Consider the following 12,931-nt stretch of genomic DNA (forward strand, 5'->3'; position numbering starts at 1 on the left):
CAAATCTCAGTGGGATCTGATGTGTTTTAGTACCTTCAGTTTAAGTTCTTGATTGACAGAAAGTCTTCTTTTTCATACATATAATCATTTTTTTAAATCACTGATTTTTGTAAATATGTACGAAAAGCTAAAAAAATTAATTATAGAAATGTATGAAATTATCTGAATTTTACTATTTAACACAAATAAGCGTTGATGTAAATACATGTACAATAATTGCAATAAAATATGTCTTCTAAGAATCTAACATTTTAGAAAAAAATGTTTAGCTCTCCCTCATGAATGAGGTTTCTTGGTGTATTGGTAACCACTCTGATCTTTGAATCCAGTGATCTGTATTTAAATCTTGGTAGGTCCTATTGTTTTTTTGTAAGTACCGTTCAGTTTATATTTCTCTGAGAGTACATTCTAATAAAAACTGTTTAAATGCTTCCTCATGAATGAGGTTTCCTGGTGTATTTGTAACCATTTTGGACTCTGAATCCATGATTTGTATTTACATCTTGGTAGGTCCTATTGTTTTTTTGTAAGTATTATGCAGTTCATATCTCTGAGAAAGAAAATATCTATAAATTGCATAAATTAAGAATCATACACACTGAGAGACAGGGTTATCTGTAATATAATTCCAATAAAATGTAACCTCTAAGAATCTTACACTGTGAGAAACATTTTTTAAATGCCACCATATGAATGAGCTTTCATGGTGTACTGTTAACAATTCTGGACTCTGAAACCAATAATCTGTATATACAAATTGGTAGGTCCTAATGGTTTTATTTGTAAATACAATGTAGTACATATCTCTCTGAATGAATATTTCTGTATCTTGCAGAAATTAAGATCTTACACTCTGAGAGAAAGTTGTATATGTGTTATTAGAAGGGAGATTCCATGGTGTTATGGTTAGCACTCTGTATGCTGAATCCAGTAAATTGAGTTCAAATCTCAGTGGGACCAGGTGCATTTTAGTACCTTCAGTTTAAGTCCTTGATTGACAAAAACTTTTCTTTTTTATACATATAATACATTTTTTTAAATCACTGATTATTGTAAATATGTACTAAAATCTAAAAAAAAGGTAGTTAAAGAAATGTTTGTAATTATATGAATTTTACTGTGTAATCCAAATAAGCATTGATGTAAATATATGTACAATAACTTAAATAAAATGTGTCTTCTAAGAATCTAACATTTTAGAATTTTTTTTTATATGTTCCCTAATAAATGTTGTTTCTTGGTTGATTGGTAACCACTCCACTCTGATCTTTGAATACAGTGATCTGTATTTAAATCTTGGTAGGTCCTATTGGTTTTTTGTAAGTACCATTCAGTTAATATCTCTCTGAGAGTACATTCTTAGAAAAATATTTAGATGCTCCCTAATGGATGAGGTTTCATGGTGTATTGGTAAACATTTTGGACTCTGAATCCATGATCTATATTTACATCTTGGTAGGTTCTATTGGTTTTGTTGTAAGTACAATACAGTTCATATCTCTGAGAAAGAAAATATCTATAAATTGCATAAATTAAGAATCTTACACACTGAGAGACAGGTTTATCTGTCATTTAATTCCAATAAAATGTATCCACTAAGAATCTTATACTCTGACAAAAAATGTACATGCTACCATATGAATGAGGTTTCATTGTGTACTGTTAACAATTCTGGACTCTGAAACCTATAATCTGTATAAAAATTTGGTAGGTCCTAATGGCTTTTTTTTTAAATACAATGTAATACTTATCTCTCTGATTATTATTCCTGTAATTTGTAGAAAATAAGATCTCACACTCTAAGAGAAAGTTGTATAGGTAGTGTTAGAAGAGAGGTTCCATGGTGCAATGGTTAGCACTCTGGACTCTGAATCCAGTGATCTGAGTTAAAATCTCAGTGGGATCAAGAACTTAGTACCTTCAGTTTAAGTTCTTGATTGACAGAAAGTCTTCTTTTTCATACATATAATCATTTTTTTAAATCACTGATTTTTGTAAATATGTACGAAAAGCTAAAAAAATTAATTATAGAAATGTATGAAATTATCTGAATTTTACTATTTAACACAAATAAGCGTTGATGTAAATACATGTACAATAATTGCAATAAAATATGTCTTCTAAGAATCTAACATTTTAGAAAAAAATGTTTAGCTCTCCCTCATGAATGAGGTTTCTTGGTGTATTGGTAACCACTCTGATCTTTGAATCCAGTGATCTGTATTTAAATCTTGGTAGGTCCTATTGTTTTTTTGTAAGTACCGTTCAGTTTATATTTCTCTGAGAGTACATTCTAATAAAAACTGTTTAAATGCTTCCTCATGAATGAGGTTTCCTGGTGTATTTGTAACCATTTTGGACTCTGAATCCATGATTTGTATTTACATCTTGGTAGGTCCTATTGTTTTTTTGTAAGTATTATGCAGTTCATATCTCTGAGAAAGAAAATATCTATAAATTGCATAAATTAAGAATCATACACACTGAGAGACAGGGTTATCTGTAATATAATTCCAATAAAATGTAACCTCTAAGAATCTTACACTGTGAGAAACATTTTTTAAATGCCACCATATGAATGAGCTTTCATGGTGTACTGTTAACAATTCTGGACTCTGAAACCAATAATCTGTATATACAAATTGGTAGGTCCTAATGGTTTTATTTGTAAATACAATGTAGTACATATCTCTCTGAATGAATATTTCTGTATCTTGCAGAAATTAAGATCTTACACTCTGAGAGAAAGTTGTATATGTGTTATTAGAAGGGAGATTCCATGGTGTTATGGTTAGCACTCTGTATGCTGAATCCAGTAAATTGAGTTCAAATCTCAGTGGGACCAGGTGCATTTTAGTACCTTCAGTTTAAGTCCTTGATTGACAAAAACTTTTCTTTTTTATACATATAATACATTTTTTTAAATCACTGATTATTGTAAATATGTACTAAAATCTAAAAAAAAGGTAGTTAAAGAAATGTTTGTAATTATATGAATTTTACTGTGTAATCCAAATAAGCATTGATGTAAATATATGTACAATAACTTAAATAAAATGTGTCTTCTAAGAATCTAACATTTTAGAATTTTTTTTTATATGTTCCCTAATAAATGTTGTTTCTTGGTTGATTGGTAACCACTCCACTCTGATCTTTGAATACAGTGATCTGTATTTAAATCTTGGTAGGTCCTATTGGTTTTTTGTAAGTACCATTCAGTTAATATCTCTCTGAGAGTACATTCTTAGAAAAATATTTAGATGCTCCCTAATGGATGAGGTTTCATGGTGTATTGGTAAACATTTTGGACTCTGAATCCATGATCTATATTTACATCTTGGTAGGTTCTATTGGTTTTGTTGTAAGTACAATACAGTTCATATCTCTGAGAAAGAAAATATCTATAAATTGCATAAATTAAGAATCTTACACACTGAGAGACAGGTTTATCTGTCATTTAATTCCAATAAAATGTATCCACTAAGAATCTTATACTCTGACAAAAAATGTACATGCTACCATATGAATGAGGTTTCATTGTGTACTGTTAACAATTCTGGACTCTGAAACCTATAATCTGTATAAAAATTTGGTAGGTCCTGATGGCTTTTTTTGTAAATACAATGTAATACTTATCTCTCTGATCATTATTCCTGTAATTTGTAGAAAATAAGATCTCACACTCTAAGAGAAAGTTGTATAGGTAGTGTTAGAAGAGAGGTTCCATGGTGCAATGGTTAGCACTCTGGACTCTGAATCCAGTGATCTGAGTTAAAATCTCAGTGGGATCAAGAACTTAGTACCTTCAGTTTAAGTTCTTGATTGACAGAAAGTCTTCTTTTTCATACATATAATAATTTTTTTCAATCACTGATTTTTGTAAATATGTACGAAAAGCTAAAAAAGGTAGTTATAGAAATGTATGTAATTATCTGAATTTTACTATATAACCCAAATAAGCGCTGATGTAAATATATGTACAATAATTGCAATAAAATGTGTCTTCTAAGAATCTAACATTTTAGAAAAAAATGTTTAACTCTCCCTCATGAATGAGGTTTCTTGGTGTATTGGTAACCACTCTGATCTTTGAATCCAGTGATCTGTATTTAAATCTTGGTAGGTCCTATTGGTTTTTTGTAAGTACCGTTCAGTTTATATTTCTCTGAGAGTACATTCTAATAAAAACTGTTTAAATGCTTCCTCATGAATGAGGTTTCCTGGTGTATTTGTAACCATTTTGGACTCTGAATCCATGATTTGTATTTACATCTTGGTAGGTCCTATTGTTTTTTTGTAAGTATTATGCAGTTCATATCTCTGAGAAAGAAAATATCTATAAATTGCATAAATTAAGAATCATACACACTGAGAGACAGGTTTATCTGTAATATAACTCCAATAAAATGTAACCTCTAAGAATCTTACACTGTGAGAAAAATTTTTACATGCCACCATATGAATGAGCTTTCATGGTGTACTGTTAACAATTCTAAACTCTAAAACCTATAATCTGTATATTCAAATTGGTAGGTCCTAATGGTTTTATTTGTAAATACAATGTAGTGCATATATCTCTGAATGAATATTTCTGTATCTTGTAGAAATTAAGATCTTACACTCTGAGAGAAAGTTTTATATGTGTTATTAGAAGGGAGATTCCATGGTGTTATGGTTAGCACTCTGTACTCTGAATCCAGTAAATTGAGTTCAAATCTCAGTGGGACCAGGTGCATTTTAGTACCTTCAGTTTAAGTCCTTGATTGACAAAAACTTTTCTTTTTTATACATATAATACATTTTTTAAATCACTGATTATTGTAAATATGTACTAAAATCTAAAAAAGGTAGTTATATAAATGTTTGTAATTATATGAATTTTACTGTGTAATCCAAATAAGCATTGATGTTAATATATGTACAATAACTTCAATAAAATGTGTCTTCTAAGAATCTAACATTTTAGAAAAAAATGTTTAGATGTTCCCTAATGAATGTGGTTTCTTGGTGTATTGGTAACCACTCCACTCTGATCTTTGAATACAGTGATCTGTATTTAAATCTTGGCAGGTCCTATTGGTTTTTTGTAAGTACCATTCAGTTCATATCTCTCTGAGAGTACATTCTTATAAAAATATTTAGATGCTCCCTAATGGATGTGGTTTCATGGTGTATTGGTAAACATTTTGGACTCTGAAGCCATGATCTATATTTACATCTTAGTAGGTTCTATTGGTTTTGTTGTAAGTACAATACAGTTAATATCTCTGAGAAAGAAAATATCTATAAATTGCATAAATTAAGAATCTTACACACTGAGAGACAGGTTTATCTGTCATTTAATTCCAATAAAATGTATCCACTTAGAATCTTATACTCTGACAAAAAATGTACATGCTACCATATGAATGAGGTTTCATTGTGTACTGTTAACAATTCTGGACTCTGAAACCTATAATCTGTATAAAAATTTGGTAGGTCCTAATGGCTTCTTTTTTTGTAAATACAATGTAATACTTATCTCTCTGATTATTATTCCTGTAATTTGTAGAAAATAAGATCTCACACTCTAAGAGAAAGTTGTAGAGGTGGTGTTAGAATAGAGCTTCCATGGTGTAATGATTAGCACTCTGGACTCTGAATCCAGCGATCTGAATTCAAATCTCAGTGGGATCTGATGTGTTTTAGTACCTTCAGTTTAAGTTCTTGATTGACAGAAAATCTTCTTTTTCATACATATAATAATTTTTTTAAATCACTGATTTGTGTAAATATGTACGAAAAGCTAAAAAAATTAATTATAGAAATGTAGGAAATTATCTGAATTTTACTATGTAACACAAATAAGCGTTGATGTAAATATATGTACAATAATTGCAATAAAATATGTCTTCTAAGAATCTAACATTTTAGAAAAAAATGTTTAGCTCTCCCTCATGAATGAGGTTTCTTGGTGTATTGGTAACCACTCTGATCTTTGAATCCAGTGATCTGTATTTAAATCTTGGTAGGTCCTATTGTTTTTTTGTAAGTACCGTTCAGTTTATATTTCTCTGAGAGTACATTCTAATAAAAACTGTGTAAATGCTTCCTCATGAATGAGGTTTCCTGGTGTATTTGTAACCATTTTGGACTCTGAATCCATGATGTGTATTTTCATCTTGGTAGGTCCTATTGTTTTTTTGTAAGTATTATGCAGTTCATATCTCTGAGAAAGAAAATATCTATAAATTGCATAAATTAAGAATCATACACACTGAGAGACAGGGTTATCTGTAATATAATTCCAATAAAATGTAACCTCTAAGAATCTTACACTGTGAGAAAAATTTTTTACATGCCACCATATGAATGAGCTTTCATGGTGTACTGTTAACAATTCTGGACTCTGAAACCAATAATCTGTATATACAAATTGGTAGGTCCTAATGGTTTTATTTGTAAATACAATGTAGTACATATCTCTCTGAATGAATATTTCTGTATCTTGTAGAAATTAAGATCTTACACTCTGAGAGAAAGTTGTATATGTGTTATTAGAAGGGAGATTCCATGGTGTTATGGTTAGCACTCTGTACGCTGAATCCAGTAAATTGAGTTCAAATCTCAGTGGGACCAGGTGCATTTTAGTACCTTCAGTTTAAGTCCTTGATTGACAAAAACTTTTCTTTTTTATACATATAATACATTTTTTTAAATCACTGATTATTGTAAATATGTACTAAAATCTAAAAAAAAGGTAGTTATAGAAATGTTTGTAATTATATGAATTTTACTGTGTAATCCAAATAAGCATTGATGTAAATATATGTACAATAACTTCAATAAAATGTGTCTTCTAAGAATCTAACATTTTAGAATTTTTTTTATATGTTCCCTAATAAATGTGGTTTCTTGGTTTATTGGTAACCGCTCCACTCTGATCTTTGAATACAGTGATCTGTATTTAAATCTTGGTAGGTCCTATTGGTTTTTTGTAAGTACCATTCAGTTCCTATCTCTCTGAGAGTACATTCTTATAAAAATATTTAGATGCTCCCTAATGGATGAAGTTTCATGGTGTATTGGTAAACATTTTGGACTCTGAATCCATGATCTATATTTACATCTTGGTAGGTTCCATTGTTTTTTTTCTTGTAAGTACAATACAGTTCATATCTCTGAGAAATAAAATATCTATAAATTGCATAAATTAAGAATCTTACACACTGAGAGACAGGTTTATCTGTCATTTAATTCCAATAAAATGTATCCACTAAGAATCTTATACTCTGACAAAAAAATGTACATGCTACCATATGAATGAGGTTTCATTGTGTACTGTTAACAATTCTGGACTCTGAAACCTATAATCTGTATAAAAATTTGGTAGGTCCTAATGGCTTTTTTTGTAAATACAATGTAATACTTATCTCTCTGATTATTGTTCCTGTAATTTGTAGAAAATAAGATCTCACACTCTAAGAGAAAGTTGTATAGGGAGTGTTAGAAGAGAGGTTCCATGGTGCAATGGTTAGCACTCTGGACTCTGAATCCAGTGATCTGAGTTCAAATCTCAGTGGGATCAAGAACTTAGTACCTTCAGTTTAAGTTCTTGATTGACAGAAAGTCTTCTTTTTCATACATATAATAATTTTTTTTGAATCACTGATTTTTGTAAATATGTACGAAAAGCTAAAAAAGGTAGTTACAGAAATGTATGTATTTATCTGAATTTTACTATATAACCCAAATAAGCATTGATGTAAATATATGTACAATAATTGCAATAAAATGTGTCTTCTAAGATTCTAACATTTTAGAAAAAAATGTTTAACTCTCCCTCATGAATAAGGTTTCTTGGTGTATTGGTAACCACTCTGATCTTTGAATCCAGTGATCTGTATTTAAATCTTGGTAGGTCCTATTGGTTTTTTGTAAGTACCGTTCAGTTTATATTTCTCTGAGAGTACATTCTAATAAAAACTGTTTAAATGCTTCCTCATGAATGAGGTTTCCTGGTGTATTTGTAACCATTTTGGACTCTGAATCCATGATTTGTATTTACATCTTGGTAGGTCCTATTGTTTTTTTGTAAGTATTATGCAGTTCATATCTCTGAGAAAGAAAATATCTATAAATTGCATAAATTAAGAATCATACACACTGAGAGACAGGGTTATCTGTAATTTAATTCCAATTAAATGTAACCTCTAAGAATCTTACACTGTGAGAAAAATTTTTTAAATGCCACCATATGAATGAGCTTTCATGGTGTACTGTTAACAATTCTGGACTCTGAAACCAATAATCTGTATAAACAAATTGGTAGGTCCTAATGGTTTTATTTGTAAATACAATGTAGTACATATCTCTCTGAATGAATATTTCTGTATCTTGTAGAAATTAAGATCTTACACTCTGAGAGAAAGTTGTATATGTGTTATTAGAAGGGAGATTCCATGGTGTTATGGTTAGCACTCTGTACGCTGAATCCAGTAAATTGAGTTCAAATCTCAGTGGGACCAGGTGCATTTTAGTACCTTCAGTTTAAGTCCTTGATTGACAAAAACTTTTCTTTTTTATACATATAATACATTTTTTTAAATCACTGATTATTGTAAATATGTACTAAAATCTAAAAAAAAGGTAGTTAAAGAAATGTTTGTAATTATATGAATTTTACTGTGTAATCCAAATAAGCATTGATGTAAATATATGTACAATAACTTAAATAAAATGTGTCTTCTAAGAATCTAACATTTTAGAATTTTTTTTATATGTTCCCTAATAAATGTGGTTTCTTGGTTGATTGGTAACCACTCCACTCTGATCTTTGAATACAGTGATCTGTATTTAAATCTTGTAGGTCCTATTGGTTTTTTGTAAGTACCATTCAGTTAATATCTCTCTGAGAGTACATTCTTAGAAAAATATTTAGATGCTCCCTAATGGATGAGGTTTCATGGTGTATTGGTAAACATTTTGGACTCTGAATCCATGATCTATATTTACATCTTGGTAGGTTCTATTGGTTTTGTTGTAAGTACAATACAGTTCATATCTCTGAGAAAGAAAATATCTATAAATTGCATAAATTAAGAATCTTACACACTGAGAGACAGGTTTATCTGTCATTTAATTCCAATAAAATGTATCCACTAAGAATCTTATACTCTGACAAAAAATGTACATGCTACCATATGAATGAGGTTTCATTGTGTACTGTTAACAATTCTGGACTCTGAAACCTATAATCTGTATAAAAATTTGGTAGGTCCTAATGGCTTTTTTTGTAAATACAATGTAATACTTATCTCTCTGATTATTATTCCTGTAATTTGTAGAAAATAAGATCTCACACTCTAAGAGAAAGTTGTATAGGTAGTGTTAGAAGAGAGGTTCCATGGTGCAATGGTTAGCACTCTGGACTCTGAATCCAGTGATCTGAGTTAAAATCTCAGTGGGATCAAGAACTTAGTACCTTCAGTTTAAGTTCTTGATTGACAGAAAGTCTTCTTTTTCATACATATAATAATTTTTTTCAATCACTGATTTTTGTAAATATGTACGAAAAGCTAAAAAAGGTAGTTATAGAAATGTATGTAATTATCTGAATTTTACTATATAACCCAAATAAGCGCTGATGTAAATATATGTACAATAATTGCAATAAAATGTGTCTTCTAAGAATCTAACATTTTAGAAAAAAATGTTTAACTCTCCCTCATGAATGAGGTTTCTTGGTGTATTGGTAACCACTCTGATCTTTGAATCCAGTGATCTGTATTTAAATCTTGGTAGGTCCTATTGGTTTTTTGTAAGTACCGTTCAGTTTATATTTCTCTGAGAGTACATTCTAATAAAAACTGTTTAAATGCTTCCTCATGAATGAGGTTTCCTGGTGTATTTGTAACCATTTTGGACTCTGAATCCATGATTTGTATTTACATCTTGGTAGGTCCTATTGTTTTTTTGTAAGTATTATGCAGTTCATATCTCTGAGAAAGAAAATATCTATAAATTGCATAAATTATGAATCATACACACTGAGAGACAGGTTTATCTGTAATATAACTCCAATAAAATGTAACCTCTAAGAATCTTACACTGTGAGAAAATTTTTTACATGCCACCATATGAATGAGCTTTCATGGTGTACTCTTAACAATTCTGAACTCTAAAACCTATAATCTGTATATTCAAATTGGTAGGTCCTAATGGTTTTATTTGTAAATACAATGTAGTGCATATATCTCTGAATGAATATTTCTGTATCTTGTAGAAATTAAGATCTTACACTCTGAGAGAAAGTTTTATATGTGTTATTAGAAGGGAGATTCCATGGTGTTATGGTTAGCACTCTGTACTCTGAATCCAGTAAATTGAGTTCAAATCTCAGTGGGACCAGGTGCATTTTAGTACCTTCAGTTTAAGTCCTTGATTGACAAAAACTTTTCTTTTTTATACATATAATACATTTTTTTAAATCACTGATTATTGTAAATATGTACTAAAATCTAAAAAAAAGGTAGTTAAAGAAATGTTTGTAATTATATGAATTTTACTGTGTAATCCAAATAAGCATTGATGTTAATATATGTACAATAACTTCAATAAAATGTGTCTTCTAAGAATCTAACATTTTAGAATTTTTTTTTATATGTTCCCTAATAAATGTGGTTTCTTGGTTTATTGGTAACCACTCCACTCTGATCTTTGAATACAGTGATCTGTATTTAAATCTTGGTAGGTCCTATTGGTTTTTTGTAAGTACCATTCAGTTCATATCTCTCTGAGAGTACATTCTTATAAAAATATTTAGATGCTCCCTAATGGATGAGGTTTCATGGTGTATTGGTAAACATTTTGGACTCTGAATCCATGATCTATATTTACATCTTGGTAGGTTCTATTGGTTTTGTTGTAAGTACAATACAGTTCATATCTCTGAGAACGAAAATATCTATAAATTGCATAAATTAAGAATCTTACACACTGAGAGACAGGTTTATCTGTCATTTAATTCCAATAAAATGTATCCACTAAGAATCTTATACTCTGACAAAAAATGTACATGCTACCATATGAATGAGGTTTCATTGTGTACTGTTAACAATTCTGGACTCTGAAACCTATAATCTGTATAAAAATTTGGTAGGTCCTAATGGCTTTTTTTGTAAATACAATGTAATACTTATCTCTCTGATTATTATTCCTGTAATTTGTAGAAAATAAGATCTCACACTCTAAGAGAAAGTTGTATAGGTAGTGTTAGAAGAGAGGTTCCATGGTGCAATGGTTAGCACTCTGGACTCTGAATCCAGTGATCTAAGTTAAAATCTCAGTGGGATCAAGAACTTAGTACCTTCAGTTTAAGTTCTTGATTGACAGAAAGTCTTCTTTTTCATACATATAATAATTTTTTTAAATCACTGATTTTTGTAAATATGTACGAAAAGCTAAAAAAATTAATTATAGAAATGTATGAAATTATCTGAATTTTACTATGTAACACAAATAAGCGTTGATGTAAATATATGTACAATAATTGCAATAAAATATGTCTTCTAAGAATCTAACATTTTAGAAAAAAATGTTTAGCTCTCCCTCATGAATGAGGTTTCTTGGTGTATTGGTAACCACTCTGATCTTTGAATCCAGTGATCTGTATTTAAATCTTGGTAGGTCCTATTGGTTTTTTGTAAGTACCGTTCAGTTTATATTTCTCTGAGAGTACATTCTAATAAAAACTGTTTAAATGCTTCCTCATGAATGAGGTTTCCTGGTGTATTTGTAACCATTTTGGACTCTGAATCCATGATTTGTATTTACATCTTGGTAGGTCCTATTGTTTTTTTGTAAGTATTATGCAGTTCATATCTCTGAGAAAGAAAATATCTATAAATTGCATAAATTAAGAATCATACACACTGAGAGACAGGGTTATCTGTAATATAATTCCAATAAAATGTAACCTCTAAGAATCTTACACTGTGAGAATTTTTTTTTACATGCCACCATATGAATGAGCTTTCATGGTGTACTGTTAACAATTCTGGACTCTGAAACCAATAATCTGTATATACAAAATGTAGGTCCTAATGGTTTTATTTGTAAATACAATGTAGTACATATCTCTCTGAATGAATATTTCTGTATCTTGTAGAAATTAAGATCTTACACTCTGAGAGAAAGTTGTATATGTGTTATTAGAAGGGAGATTCCATGGTGTTATGGTTAGCACTCTGTACGCTGAATCCAGTAAATTGAGTTCAAATCTCAGTGGGACCAGGTGCATTTTAGTACCTTCAGTTTAAGTCCTTGATTGACAAAAACTTTTCTTTTTTATACATATAATACATTTTTTTAAATCACTGATTATTGTAAATATGTACTAAAATCTAAAAAAAAGGTAGTTATAGAAATGTTTGTAATTATATGAATTTTACTGTGTAATCCAAATAAGCATTGATGTAAATATATGTACAATAACTTCAATAAAATGTGTCTTCTAAGAATCTAACATTTTAGAATTTTTTTAATATGTTCCCTAATAAATGTGGTTTCTTGGTTTATTGGTAACCACTCCACTCTGATCTTTGAATACAGTGATCTATATTTAAATCTTGGTAGGTCCTATTGGTTTTTTGTAAGTACCATTCAGTTCATATCTCTCTGAGAGTACATTCTTAGAAAAATATTTAGATGCTCCCTAATGGATGAGGTTTCATGGTGTATTGGTAAACATTTTGGACTCTGAATCCATGATCTATATTTACATCTTGGTAGGTTCCATTGTTTTTTTCTTGTAAGTACAATACAGTTCATATCTCTGAGAAATAAAATATCTATAAATTGCATAAATTAAGAATCTTACACACTGAGAGACAGGTTTATCTGTCATTTAATTCCAATAAAATGTATCCACTAAGAATCTTATACTCTGACA

The 12,931-nt window shown here is 29.8% G+C and overlaps 5 non-coding genes across 5 annotated transcripts; all 5 read left to right on the forward strand.

The window, feature by feature from the left end:
* Positions 1 to 1,834: 1,834 nt before the first annotated feature.
* TRNAQ-CUG (transfer RNA glutamine (anticodon CUG)) lies at positions 1,835 to 1,906 on the forward strand. Its single transcript has one exon. It is a non-coding gene; the product is annotated as a tRNA-Gln (tRNA).
* Positions 1,907 to 3,719: 1,813 nt separating this feature from the next.
* Positions 3,720 to 3,791, forward strand: TRNAQ-CUG (transfer RNA glutamine (anticodon CUG)). The gene has a single exon. It is a non-coding gene; the product is annotated as a tRNA-Gln (tRNA).
* A 3,704-nt stretch (positions 3,792 to 7,495) lies between these two features.
* On the forward strand, positions 7,496 to 7,567 carry TRNAQ-CUG (transfer RNA glutamine (anticodon CUG)). The gene has a single exon. It is a non-coding gene; the product is annotated as a tRNA-Gln (tRNA).
* Positions 7,568 to 9,379: 1,812 nt separating this feature from the next.
* On the forward strand, positions 9,380 to 9,451 carry TRNAQ-CUG (transfer RNA glutamine (anticodon CUG)). The gene has a single exon. It is a non-coding gene; the product is annotated as a tRNA-Gln (tRNA).
* Positions 9,452 to 11,263: 1,812 nt separating this feature from the next.
* Positions 11,264 to 11,335, forward strand: TRNAQ-CUG (transfer RNA glutamine (anticodon CUG)). Its single transcript has one exon. It is a non-coding gene; the product is annotated as a tRNA-Gln (tRNA).
* The last annotated feature ends 1,596 nt before the right edge of the window (positions 11,336 to 12,931 follow it).

This window comes from Pseudophryne corroboree, chromosome 11 (genome assembly GCF_028390025.1).
Source record: "Pseudophryne corroboree isolate aPseCor3 chromosome 11, aPseCor3.hap2, whole genome shotgun sequence".
NCBI lineage: Eukaryota > Metazoa > Chordata > Amphibia > Anura > Myobatrachidae > Pseudophryne > Pseudophryne corroboree.